The 12,796-nt window shown below is 42.1% G+C and overlaps 1 protein-coding gene across 10 annotated transcripts in view; it reads right to left on the reverse strand.

The window, feature by feature from the left end:
* Positions 1-12,796, reverse strand: part of DIP2 (disco-interacting protein 2) — a 162,715-nt gene that overhangs the window by 34,680 nt on the left and 115,239 nt on the right. The window lies entirely within an intron of this gene.

Here is a 12,796-nt window from a genome sequence, read left to right on the forward strand (position 1 = left end):
GAGGAAATGGTACCAAGTCCACTGTAATTACACGCAAAAACCGCACTGTGTAATTACTATGACGATTTCTTCGGTTAAAAGCAGAGCTCTTTTAATTATTTTCTTGTGGTAATTTGATTTTCTGGCGAATGACTTTTGTTTTGCTGCCAACAAACCCGGCGACGAGTTCAAGAAACACACACTCGAGGAAATTCGTATTAGCATTTTGCCTCTTGTCGTGTGTGTGTGAGTGTGTGCGTGGGTTGCCATTGGAAATTGGCCTTCCGGTCGGGTGGGCAACAACCGCCGTGTGTGCAAATAAGGTCCGGAGAAGCGGGCAATTTCAAAACACGCTGCACCGTGACATGCAAATATGATTACCAACTACGGTGCCGAGCGGCCAAAGGAAGAAAGAAAGAAAGCAAGGGGCAATTCGATTAAAAGAGCACCAGAGGGAATTGATTAAATGGAGGAAATGCACGAGTTGCGCTGTCTGCTTTTTCTGAGTGGGCTTTTCTGCCATTCCTCGAGGGATCTTGAATGCGATTTTGCACCTTGTTCGAATAGGAACGTGCTTTCCCTTTTATTTGTTTAAAATTGGGGCACAAATTTTAAAACAGAAGAGGAAAAAGAAGACAGAAATTCCACTAGATGCTTTTAAAATTTAAAATTGGAAAAGTTTAATTAAATATATTTATTTTACAGCAAAGGGAATAAAGGGATGAGGAGGTAGTTATTCTTTTGCCAACAACATGCTTAACCTTGAGTACCGAGTCAATTAAAATATTTAATTTTTAAACAATTAAATCTTTACCCTAAAAATTAGATAAATATTATTTTTTATTTATCCAAAATAAATATATAAGGTAATTTTATTTAAAATATTATTCAATTTATTTAAAAAATCTTGTTTGCAAAGCTAAAAGTCATGCATTTTTTATCATAATTTTACCCTAAATTCATCATTCTATCCTCAACCCAATTCTAAACCAACCCGCAGAGAAAATGGCGCAGCCCAAATTTCGAGCAAACCGCAAACAGATGTGAAGCCTAGCGCGCGATTCACTAATTCAAGCGTGTTTCATTCGCATCGAATCGGCCAGCCAGCCAGCCAGCGAGCCAAGTCGACGTTAATTACGGCAGAAAGGTCAAGGGGGGTGCCCATTGAGCGCGAGAGGCGGGTTGGTGAGTAAACGAGCCCCACTCACGCGGCATTATCCATTCACAATGCGGCAAACTGGCGCTCGAGGGCTTTTAATTCGCAATTCGGCCTCGTTTAATTCCACCCGCCCGCCGCGTCTCAATGTGTGTGTGCCTTATTCATGACTGGTCGACTGGCAAAATGCTGACCTCTGGCCGCGTGCATGTGTGACGTCAGACCATTAAGAAATTCGCGCAGGCAGCAGAGCGAATTTCTCCAGAGGAGGGATCCATTGGTCCATCAGGGCTGCAGGGTTTTTTTTATTTTAAATTAAAAAATTTGGTTCGTTTGGACTGTCCAATTTTGTATTTTTAGAGGTTTTACAAGGCCTGATTTATTTGTTATTAATTGTTAATGAACTGCGAGATGGAATTTGCAGAAAGCATGCTAGTTAAAATTGGTTGAACGTGTCGTTTCTATTTAAAACCTGGATATTGAAAAAAATGAAATAAAAAAACAAAAAATTGATTTTAGAAGACCAATTTTTGTAATTAAAAAACTAACCACATATGTAAATTATTAAAATTCATTTTTTTTTAAATTTTAAATAACGTTTATTAAGATATAACAGAAATATTGCCCCAAATTCGTATTAATTTCGACCAGAAAACTATTTTTAAAATTGTATTCAACCCTTTCCCCCAAAAAAAATCCCCTCCGGACCAAAATAGGTCGCAATAATAATTTCCAGTTTGGTTTTTCATCTGGAGATGGCCCGCAATGAAAAGCACTCCGCAGACTAAACACACAAGCCGTGTGTTTTTTTAATATCCGCCGTCGGCCGGCATCGCAGCCTCAGCAGCAGGACCGTTTGATGGTGGCGCAGACTTCACAGAGAGAGCGAGAGAGAGAGAGAGAGAGAGAGAGAGAGGCTGCCGTGCAGCCGCAAACTTGCACTTTGCAACAATAATTGCGGAACGTCGATATTGTGCCGGCCGAATGTTTGCGGATCCATCCAACATCAGCGAGACCATCGCAAACTCGGTGCAGGCAGATAAGCCGCAAAAGCAGCAGTCTCTCGCCCGCTTTTATGCAACCCCTCGTTTTACATTACTGCGCCGCTCGTTCGTTCGCTCGCTGATGATAGTTCGAGTTTGAATTACTCACTCACTCACTCACTCACTCACTCACTCGGCTCTAGGCTTATTGCGTCAATAGAGCTGATGCAGCTCCAGCAAATGATTTGTTTTTATTGCACGAGTAGTTTGTGAACAAATATAATCCGTGCTGTTAGAAATAAAGTGGATTTTCCTTTTTAAATTACAGGAGAAATAAATTTTATTGCCATAGAACAGCTTTTTAGGACAAAAATATTGGTTTCAAGACTAAAATGGTTTATATATTGATTTTCAGTTGTTAATTTTCATAAAAAAATATTTTTGAACAGCGGGGGACTAGATTCATGAGACGCGCAGATATGGCGTCCGGTGGAGTATGACGCGAAAAGACGGTCACGTGAAAAAGAAGCAAGTTTGGGTCAATAATTTGCATTACTTGTACAATTTGTGTCTTGTGGATCGTAAAAACAAACTCTTGACACTCGTACGGCAATCCAAAGAGAACTTTTTGTTTCGCACATTCAGACGCCATCTTGGATCTGCGCAATGCGAACCAATTTTATCGCACATCTGGACCTTGCTGACTAGAACAGCTTTTTTGGACAGTAATATTGTTTTAAATACTAAAATTTTTATTTCTTGAGCTGAAATTAATTTTCTTTAAAAAAAACCTTTCTATGTAATTAAAACTGTCCAAAACAAAATTAGTTTTTTCTTTAGACATTTAAAAAATATTTATAAATACTTCCCACGTATTCAAAGAAACAATCTCATTAAATTCAAAACTTAACTGTTCATTATAAAAATGGATTTAACGACCAGATAATTGTTTCGATTAGTAAAACACCGAACATTTTTACACTCTCTCACTCTCAGCCTCCAAAACGAACATATCGCGTTGCTAAAAATGTCAAAATGTCATTTCTTTGATGGCAAGTGAGTGTTTATACAGAGAAAATAGGTCAGAGAGTTTTTACAATAAACACGGATCGCAATTTCAGCGGTAAAAACGGCGTCGGCCGGTCGTAAATTGCGACAAGCCTTGAGCGAGTGACAAATTTGCGGCGTTTCGCGCCAATCCCCAGCGGAAAATTGGCCCCGGGCTAAAATATTTACCCGGGCCGTATTTTTTTTTTTTTTGCTGTGCGTGTGCGTCCATTTCGCACGCTCCGACGGGCCGCCAGTTCTTTTCTCCCTTTAATAATTCATTGCACGTGTCAGCGATTTTCCCGGGCCGGCCGGCCGGGCAGATAAGGCGGCGAATTTTTCCGCCGCCGCCCGGCCGCTTAGTTAGCTGTGGGTCAAGAGGCCGCTTTTCGCTTTTCACGCGATGACACGACACGCGTGTATGGGTACACACACACTCGCTGTTTACTCACCAACACTTCATTTTCTCGGCTCACTGAACCATAGCTATACATGCGCGCAGCCAGCTGGCCGAAGCCGGCCAGATGCGAACCTGTTTTTTTTCGGCAGGATGGCAATTGGAAACCGGAATTCCTTTCCAGCAGGATTATTAACTTGGCGGTGTTTGTGTTTTAAATAAATAGAGCAGTTCCAGACGAATTTTGATGATTGATTGATTGAACAGGATTAATATTCTGAATTTTATGGAGTTAAAATGGTTATTTGCGCAGATTTTGCGGGCACACGGGGGCCGTTTTTGGGTCCATTCGACGCAGAATTTTACCACGAGTCTAACAAACATTGGCTTTTGGCTGTACAACCCATAGGAGCAGAGTTATTGATTTTTAAAGGTGAAAAAACGTGATTTGGACATTGCTAAATTTTGCTTTTCGGGGCCCAGCTGGGGCCCTGTGGGCCGGGGACCTAAGATTCCGGCGCCAGTCGATGCCCCTCGATGGGCCACGTCCCACTGTGTCCAGTTTTCCAAAATCTGGCCATTTTTAGAATTACTGCAATTTTTTAAAAGTCTAAATTTGTAAAAACTCTCAAAATCCATTTCTTCCAATAAATAAATAAATTGTGATCAAAACCCTCACCCCTCAGAGAATGAGGATGAACAGTTCCGTCTGATATTCCTGCGCTCTCTCAGACGCAATCATAACGAAATGAACCATGGCCGTTTTTCTTGATTTCCGCACGCTGCTGCCGCCACCGCCAAAATTGAGATTCATAGCTCTTGCGGTGTAACAAACGGCAATGAGTAACGGCCGGTTTAAACTCAAAAGCCGAAGGATTTATCTTAATCCAGCCGGGTAAACGCTGCACGCGCTGTTTCGCGTTGCGAAAAACGGGCCGAAATATATTTTGGCACAACAATCTGCTCCTCACCCGGCTTGATTTCATTCCAAATTATTTTAGCTGGCTAATTCTGTGCCCTGGGGACTGCAAACGAGAATTATTACACTAATGCCACTGTCAGGGTAAAATCTAAAAACCTAAAAAAGGTTATAAGAATGATTGAACAAAATTAAACAAAAATATAATTTAAAGACATACTGAAATCACATTTTTTTTACGTTCCAATCGATTTCCGAGGGTCGTAATAGGGTAGGTAAATAATTTTTCCGATCGGAAAATGTTTTTTGACGTGCGAGGAGAGGCGCAAAGCAAAACGAACGTTGCTTTGGCGCGCAAAACGTTTGAATCTTTTAATCATTACTGCGCATGCGTCCCCCTCTGACGTCACAGCTCTCTCAGCTGCCAATGCCAAGCAACTTCACCTATTTCGACCCTTAGGAATCGATTGGAACATCGAAAATGTGGCGTTAGTGGGTCTTTAAATATAAATTAAATTTTTATTTTCTCAATCAGGATTTAAAATCTAAAAAATCCAAATTACATCCGAAAATTCACGGCTCTGAGCTCAATGTTTGGCGATGTAAAGCAATTTTTCAGAAATTCATCGTCACATTTCATCCCCCGAGCGACAAAACGGTTGGCATCGGAGCAAAAGGGCGTATTATTTCACCCCCTCGCAGCTTTTAACGGTTTTAATTATTTTGTAAACAACAGTCGTCTTCCTCTGTCTCATTTTTACGATTTCACATAACGACGTGGCGCCTCGTCGTTTTTTATATTTTAATTTTAGACCCCCGCGGACGGAGGATGGTTTCTTTCCAGGGCCGCGGGGGGTGCGTTCGTTCACTCGTTCGCTCAGCACGCATTAAAACACACATGTCTGTATGTGTGAGGGCGAAGAAAATTTCTCTATATGGCATTCTTGTCACGTGTGTGTGTGTGGCGCTCTTTGAAATTGAACACGCATCTCCGGAATGACTATTTATGCAGGCACAGACGAAATTATTAATTTATTTCTCACTCACGCCCCAGCGAGGAATGCCGAGGCTAATGAGCTCTCAGATAAAAAGTTATATTATGTTGTTGCGGCTGAGATTAATCATGTACGTTGTTGTTGATGCAGCTTCCAGGGTGGGAATGTATTATTTTTCTTTCTTTACTTCCACGTCCTCGGATTTTTATCAGAGCGGTGAAAAGGCTCCGAAAGTTTGCTAATTATGCCGAGGGAATTGGTGCAGCGGGCAAATTGAAATTAACCTAGAAAGAAAAGCGAAAATTCTTTTAAAAAAATTAGTACCGAGTGTGAGAAAAATCTTTTCATTGTTTTCACTCCAAAAAAATCTCTTCCGTGAAACTGATTAGGCCGAAATCTCCGTTCCCACGAAAAGTAAATCCGCTGTCGGTCCAAATTATCAAATGGGACGAGAATAAGAAAAGCAGGCGGTTGCGGTCGCGGCGGGAGGCGAGCAGCATCACGTTTATTTATTTACTCAACATTTTGATATCCCATTCGCCTTGCAGTCGGAGAGCAGGAGAGAGAGAGAGGAATCACGCTTCTGACGGCTGTTCCAAAATAAAACGGAGGCGCAGCAACTCAGGAGCGAAAATCGATGCGGGCATAACAGAATATAATCACAGAACTCTATCGGCCGCTAGAGACGACACACAGCACAGGGCGCCGGATGGATGCGCCCCGAAACAAAGCAGCCGTCTGGCCCATTGTTCTGCTTGTGACATATCCATATCGGGAGCGAGCACGGCAACACACGGATAAACTCAAATTGCCACACATGCCGTCTGTCAAACACAAAAGTGCAAAATAATACATATCGACTGTGCCGCGCCTAAAGATGAACATTTCAGGCAGCTGAGGACAAGTTCAGAATTATTTGGGCGGGTGAAAACGTGTAAATTGCGTTTTTCTCGATTTTCTGCAACACTGTAAATAAATTTTCTCAATTTGCAGGTCATTAAAATTTATTTTTTTGTGGTAATTAACAATATTTTTTTCTTCTCTACGGTTAAATTTCTGATTTTTCCAAAAATAATTGTTTATTATCGCTTGATTTCGATTCCTCTCTCCGGTAATCGCCTGTAAATTTCCCTAATTTTCAAATAAATCGTGACTTTACAGTAGGGAGACTATTTCACCGCTTGATTTTCTAAGAAATTGAATCAGCAATCCTTTTCCCTAATTTTAGAGAATGTTTCAGGCAAAGATTAATATTTTTTCCATTTTCTGCATTTCTATCGCTTGCGGTTTGTAACATGCAAAGCCGATACGTTTCCATAGCTATAGACGGAGACAGGGCAGAGCTGCTCGATCTTTTTCTGAATGACTAGTCTGGGCCGAAAATAGCGAGCGGCTCCTTCCTCTTCTCCGTTTTGTTGATAATATCACCTATACGCCGCCGATGTCTCGGAGTCTCCAGCCAGACTGTCGGTTTTTTTACGCCTGTCGACAACCTCTCGCGCTCGAGCCTTTCGTTTTATATTATTATAAATATAATGTACCGTTTAATGAGTCTGATTAACCAACAAGGCGGTCGCTTTTCAAATAACGCCGGTTGGTTGAGAAATAAATGCATCACGTTGTTATTGTAGTAAAGTAATCACGTCAAATGAGATGCAGTGGCCTCGGAATCTAATATTCAACGGCAGCGTCACGATCCCCTCGACCATTATTATCTATTCAGCGTCGCTGTGCTGCTCAGAGACAATTATTCTTTTTCTCCGGCACTCGACGCCGGTTTTTTCATTGTGACTTGATGTATTTACGGCTCTATCGAAAGGTCAGCAACAGCAATCGACGCTTCTATACATATACTATACGTATTTCCTAGGCACAAAGCACGGCGTTTCTTACACTGCACTCGCCTAGATGGACAAATTGATATATTGTTTTATGGTAAGAGCCGATAAAGAAGCTTTTACTCCCGGGAAAAAGTGCCGTTCGGGTCATCTGGGGATTTAGAAAGGGTTGATAACCTGTGCTCGACAAATCCTCCTCAGAGAGAGGCCATTTTAGGTGCTTGAACTTTAAAAAATCGTGCCAGGCAGGTAAATTAACAAATTAAAATGTTAAAAAACGTAATTCGAGAATTATTTACGAACCACTTTTTCAGCGGAAAATTAAAGAGGAGGATTGCAACACTGCTTTTTAAATTCAAAACAATTTTCATTTTAAATTGCTTCAATCAGAAATTTATTTCTTACATTTTTTTAAATAAAAAAATCGTGAAAACCAGCTGATTTTAAATTAAACTTTAGTTTTAATCTGCGTCTGAAATAAATTATCGTATTTTTTCTTGGAGGTAAAAATATTTAAAACGAAATACAGGTTATTCCCACCCTACATTTCCACTTAATCATTATTTAAATAAATCAAACACATCACGGCTGAGCACTGCTTCTTTTGAATTGTCTAAATCGGCCAAGTTTCGCAAGCGAGCCGGACGCGGAAAAAAACTGGTGGCACGTACTCGACTCTCGGCGCCTTGCGAGTTCGCTTATATGCAAAACCTTCGGCGCGGATGTTGCTCACAATATATAATATATCCCCGGAGTGGCTGCATGACTTGAAAAATGATCGGCGCATGCATGACGCGATTTTCTGGCACTCCGCCTTCGTTTGTCACACTTCTTGAGGCCGTCCCGCAGGAATTCTGCCCGAAAAACTGTTAGCAATGATTTATATTGATTGCGCGTCCCGCCGGCTTTTCACTTAAGAGGATTTTCTTCTTCTTCTTCTTCTCTCTGGTGTAATTCGACGGTTTAAAGGCCAGCCGATAAAAAGGCGACACAAAACGGCTTTTGCACTTCAACAGCGGGCGGGCGGGCGGGCGGCACTTCGTACTAACTCTCTCAGATATGCATACGCCGAGTGTCGGGATGGATGCACAATTAAAATGCCCTCACGCATCACCGAGGCTAAAAGGAAACGCGAGACCGGATATGAGGGCAGCCAGTTTTCGGCCGGGTTGATGGTGTGCGGCCGTAATCGCGCCACAGACCACCATAATCGAGCGCCTCTCTTTCGTTGCCAGCCAGGCCGCTCTCCTTAATCAAAATTAGCGACCGACCCTGCCTGAGCGCTATTTTCGGCTCTTTTTTACCAAAGAGCCTTTGATTTATGATTATATGTATACGTGGCAAGTTTTTCGGAAATTGGATACTTTCAAAATGGGTCACTGCTTTTTGGGAGAGAGGGTTGATCAGGCACGAGGCTAAATTTTTATGACAAAAGGGGTTTCTTTTTTAAAGGATCGAATTTACAGTCCCTCAGGAAACAAACCATCCCTCCAAAACGAGTTATAAACTGTCGAAAAGCGGTCTATTTGACGTGGCGGAAGGACCGCGGACGTTCTGATTGGCGAATAATATCGTATTACGCCGCCAGCCAATCAGAACGTCCTCAGTGTTCCACCAAGAGCAAATAGATCGCTTTATTTCCCAATTTATTTGTCTTTTGAATTCTTGTTCAAAGCCCAGCTTACTCGATTATTTCCGGGACATCAAGTCTTTAATCATTGGGACCCCGAAGAGTTAAGATGGCGGTCCCCAAGGCTTTTCAGCTGATCCCGCCGGCGTTTTTTCATTCGAGATGGATTACTGGAAATCCACTTTCCTCAAATTAGAACTGGAGAGGAGTGCATTTTAGTAATTTGAAAAGCCCGGCTGTGTATAATTAAAGTGGGCGTCTGCCGAGTGCCGACTCCGCTACATTTTTACAAATAAGTTCTGCCTGAATGCTCCTTTGCAGAAGCGAATCATCAAAATTAGTTTCCTGCCTTTGAAAGTTAGCAGGCAAACTCGCTCCACCTTCGTATGTTTTCGCAGACTTTTCGGGCCGATCATCTATTGAATTAATCTATTTTGAGGACTGAGTGCGTCGTCGGAACGCTGGGAGCAAGTTAATCAAGAAGGAGGTGCCGATTTTTCGCGACGCACATGTTGCCTGCCTGCCTGAGAGAGTGAACGAGCTGCGCGAGACGATTCCCGGCGTTCTCGAGTTTCACCAGCCAGCCTTCCTTCGACCGCAATCCCGAGAGTGACAAGCAAGCGCCGAATACAAGATTCATCTCTGAGGGCAGGCAAAGGCAAAGGCGCACAGGACACGTCCGTCGTTGCTCTGATTATTTCCTTTTCTCGCGCTGATTTCCGTCGCGGCCCGCACGAATTAGGCTCTGCTAATTGAAAATCGCTGTCGCACTCGACCGAGTACGAATATACAGAATGGGCGCGTCTCCCTCCCTCTCTCGCGCGTAATTGCGGATTATTTATGCTCAGCCGGGCAGCCAACGTGTGCCGATGCAAATTTCAATTGTTAATCCGCTCCATTGTTGCGGAGTCAGTCGTCCAGCAGGCAGAAAACGCAACTTGTGTGTATAACCTTTTGTGCACTTGGCGTGCAAACTGTTGCAAACTGGCGAGGTAATAAAATTAATCGCACCTTTGTTGAAAGAAGAAAGACGGGAGAAGGCAGTTCTTCACACTACTTGGAAAGTTTTAATGGAAAATTTCTAGAAATAAATTAATTCTTCATAGCGTAATTAATTCTTTCAAAAAGTAGGCCATCAAGGTTTTAATCGATCTTTGCTGGACAATAATTAAAAAAAAGGTTACGCTTGGCTCTGGGGAGTGGTCTATTGAATAACATATCCGTGGAATTTCATCTCTTTAACGTTAAACAATAAAATAAAAAATTTTCCAAACGGTAAATTTCCTTCCTGGCGAAATAAATCATGATTTTCAGCAGTTTTTTTCACCACTGGTTTTTACCACTCAATTGTTTACTAAATTCTAGCGCAAGAAATTAATTTATTTCATTTTTCCCCTGAGAAAATCTAAAATTTGCGGTCGGAGTGGTCAAAATTTCCTCTACTGTGCAGATTTTTCTTTTAAATTGTCATTTTCTGCCTCAATTTCTTGAAAAATTTATCTCTGGCAATTTTTCAAGTCGGGGTCAAGAGCAAATAATTAAAAAATTATTTAAAACCCGCCAACATTGCCAGCAAGAAACTGGTTAAAACTGAAAAAACGCACTGAATTTTTTTCTGCCCTGATTTTCTCGGAAATTTTAACTGGCAGCTTTGTCTCAATTTTTATTTTTAAAAGTTTTGCAGTAGATCCACTTTGAATCTCCACTCAATGTGACGACAACCCTGTGCAGCCTCTCAAACTGGAAACAATGGCAATAATTATGGAAATTACCCGCCCGCAGGGAGGGAGTTAATATTTTTTTTTTCAAAATCGCATGTAATATCGCTAATTGCAGAGTGGCGCCGAGCCGTTTGCAAACTCCTCGGAGATTGCCATTTCTTTTTAATGAATAGAAACGGCGCTTAAGCGGCGCCATAAATTTTTCGAGCCACTTTTGCGGCTGAAATTCGGCGATAAATTAACGCGCGCGCGCTTTTGCTTTCTTCTGCCGGTGCCGAGCGGATGGCTCGGCGTGTTCGGTGTGTGTAATGGCTATGAGAGCTGTAAGTGGAGCTTCAGGCAGACTCACTTTTTGCGTCGGAATGTTGCCGGCGTAGCAAGCAGCCAGCCGCCGCTTCTGCGATTAGCATGCGTAATTAATGCGCCAAAAGGCGCAGTTTACCAGTTTACGATTTGAACTAACTCTCTCGGATCGACGCCTGAGAGCAAAAAATAAAACATAAATTAGGAATGTTTACAAATCCTGGCCCAGCAGAGTGTCTGCCCCCTTTTTTTCAGGTCTGACAATAAAAGCAAGACACTCTCGTCGGTCATTAGGGGATTTTCTCCGGTGCTGCTCTTTTAATAACACCCGAGTGCAATTAATCACACTTCAAAAGAAGCGAACGCGTCGCCGGGCCGGCCGATGAGTGGAGCTAGGCAGAAGAAAAGTCATTATTTTCGGTTTTCGTCGGGAGCTGGTTGGCAACGCCGCGCCCACTTTTTTCTTTCTTCGCAGGCTCCAGCGGCAGCTGCTGAGCAGAGCAGCCACTTGAATTATTATTACTAAGGAAAAGGAATTCCTGCTCTGACTTGCAAAAGGTGCTGCTGATTTACCTGAATGAATGCAGCCGGAGATACGCTCACAATTAGAGCCGTTTTTAGAGTGAAACAACGTCGGCACTTTTAATTCTGGCTACACCCCGCGAGAGAGCAAAGAACTCGCGCGACTTTTCGCTATCAAAAAACTGTCAGCCTTGAGAGATCGAAATAATCATCGAAACCCTCTCAGCAGCAGGGCAAACTGAGCTTCCCACGGATTGAAACATAAAAAATTAATAAGCCCGCAGCAATCTTGTATTATTTTATCGGGCATAAGCGCTAGGTCTTGTTCTCCGTCGCCGGGATCAAGGAAAATTAGCATTTCCAGCGGGTCTAGAGCGTGAAACCTGTTTTCTTGAATTAATTCTTTCAAATACCCGATTAATTATTAGCTGGGAAAGCTGGTAATCAAGAAAAATTGAGCAGAGTAATTTAATGCCAACTAATTTGGTCTTTTTTACTGCAATATTTACATTATAACCCGTTTTTCGTAAAATATGCTAATTATTTTGCATCAGAACTCAATCTAAAAAGTAAATTTGACCGAAAGGCTAGATTTTTTTTGACAAATCGACAACGTTTCGACTTATCTTAGACGTGTTGAAATAAATTTGGAATAAAATTTTCTTCGTTTTCTCAGAGTTTCAGGATGCTTGGAATTATTTTCTGAATTTAATCTTGAGAAAAAATCTCTTAAAACGCAAAAAAAATAAATAAAATCGTAAAAATGACTGTCAAAGAAGATTTTAAATTTTTAAAAACGTCCAAAACTGTTATCTTTTGACTGAAAAAATTCTAGAAATAATTTTAACAAACTAAAACGCTTCAACTTTCGTAGAAAAATCAAAATAAATTCAGTAAATAATTATTTTGACCCAAAAAAACAAACTGGAGCAGCCCTACCATTCCCTGATTCTCTCGTTTGTAGCGCCAGGATAATTAGAAGGCTCGAATTGCTTTTTTGTGTGCATGACGCAAAGGCAGAAGCAATATAGAAGAAGCTGCACACATGAAAGGTCTAGCGCGGCAGCTGTTATTATTTCCACCACCCCGTCTTGATGGCTGCTGCCGGGAAGTCGACCGGTCGGCGGGCCTGAATTTTTTATCCCCGGCGTCGGTCGCTTCTCGTTCCGACGACGGGGTCAAAGTGGTGACCAAGGACGGGCTGGCACTCGGCCAGCGCCCTCTCCAGGCACACACGTGTGTGCTCTCTCACTCGCTGGGCGCCCTTAATTAAAAACACTTGTCTGCACGCGGACGCTTCTTCAAT

The sequence above is a fragment of the Cloeon dipterum genome, chromosome X (assembly GCF_949628265.1).
Source record: "Cloeon dipterum chromosome X, ieCloDipt1.1, whole genome shotgun sequence".
NCBI classification, from domain to species: Eukaryota; Metazoa; Arthropoda; class Insecta; order Ephemeroptera; family Baetidae; genus Cloeon; species Cloeon dipterum.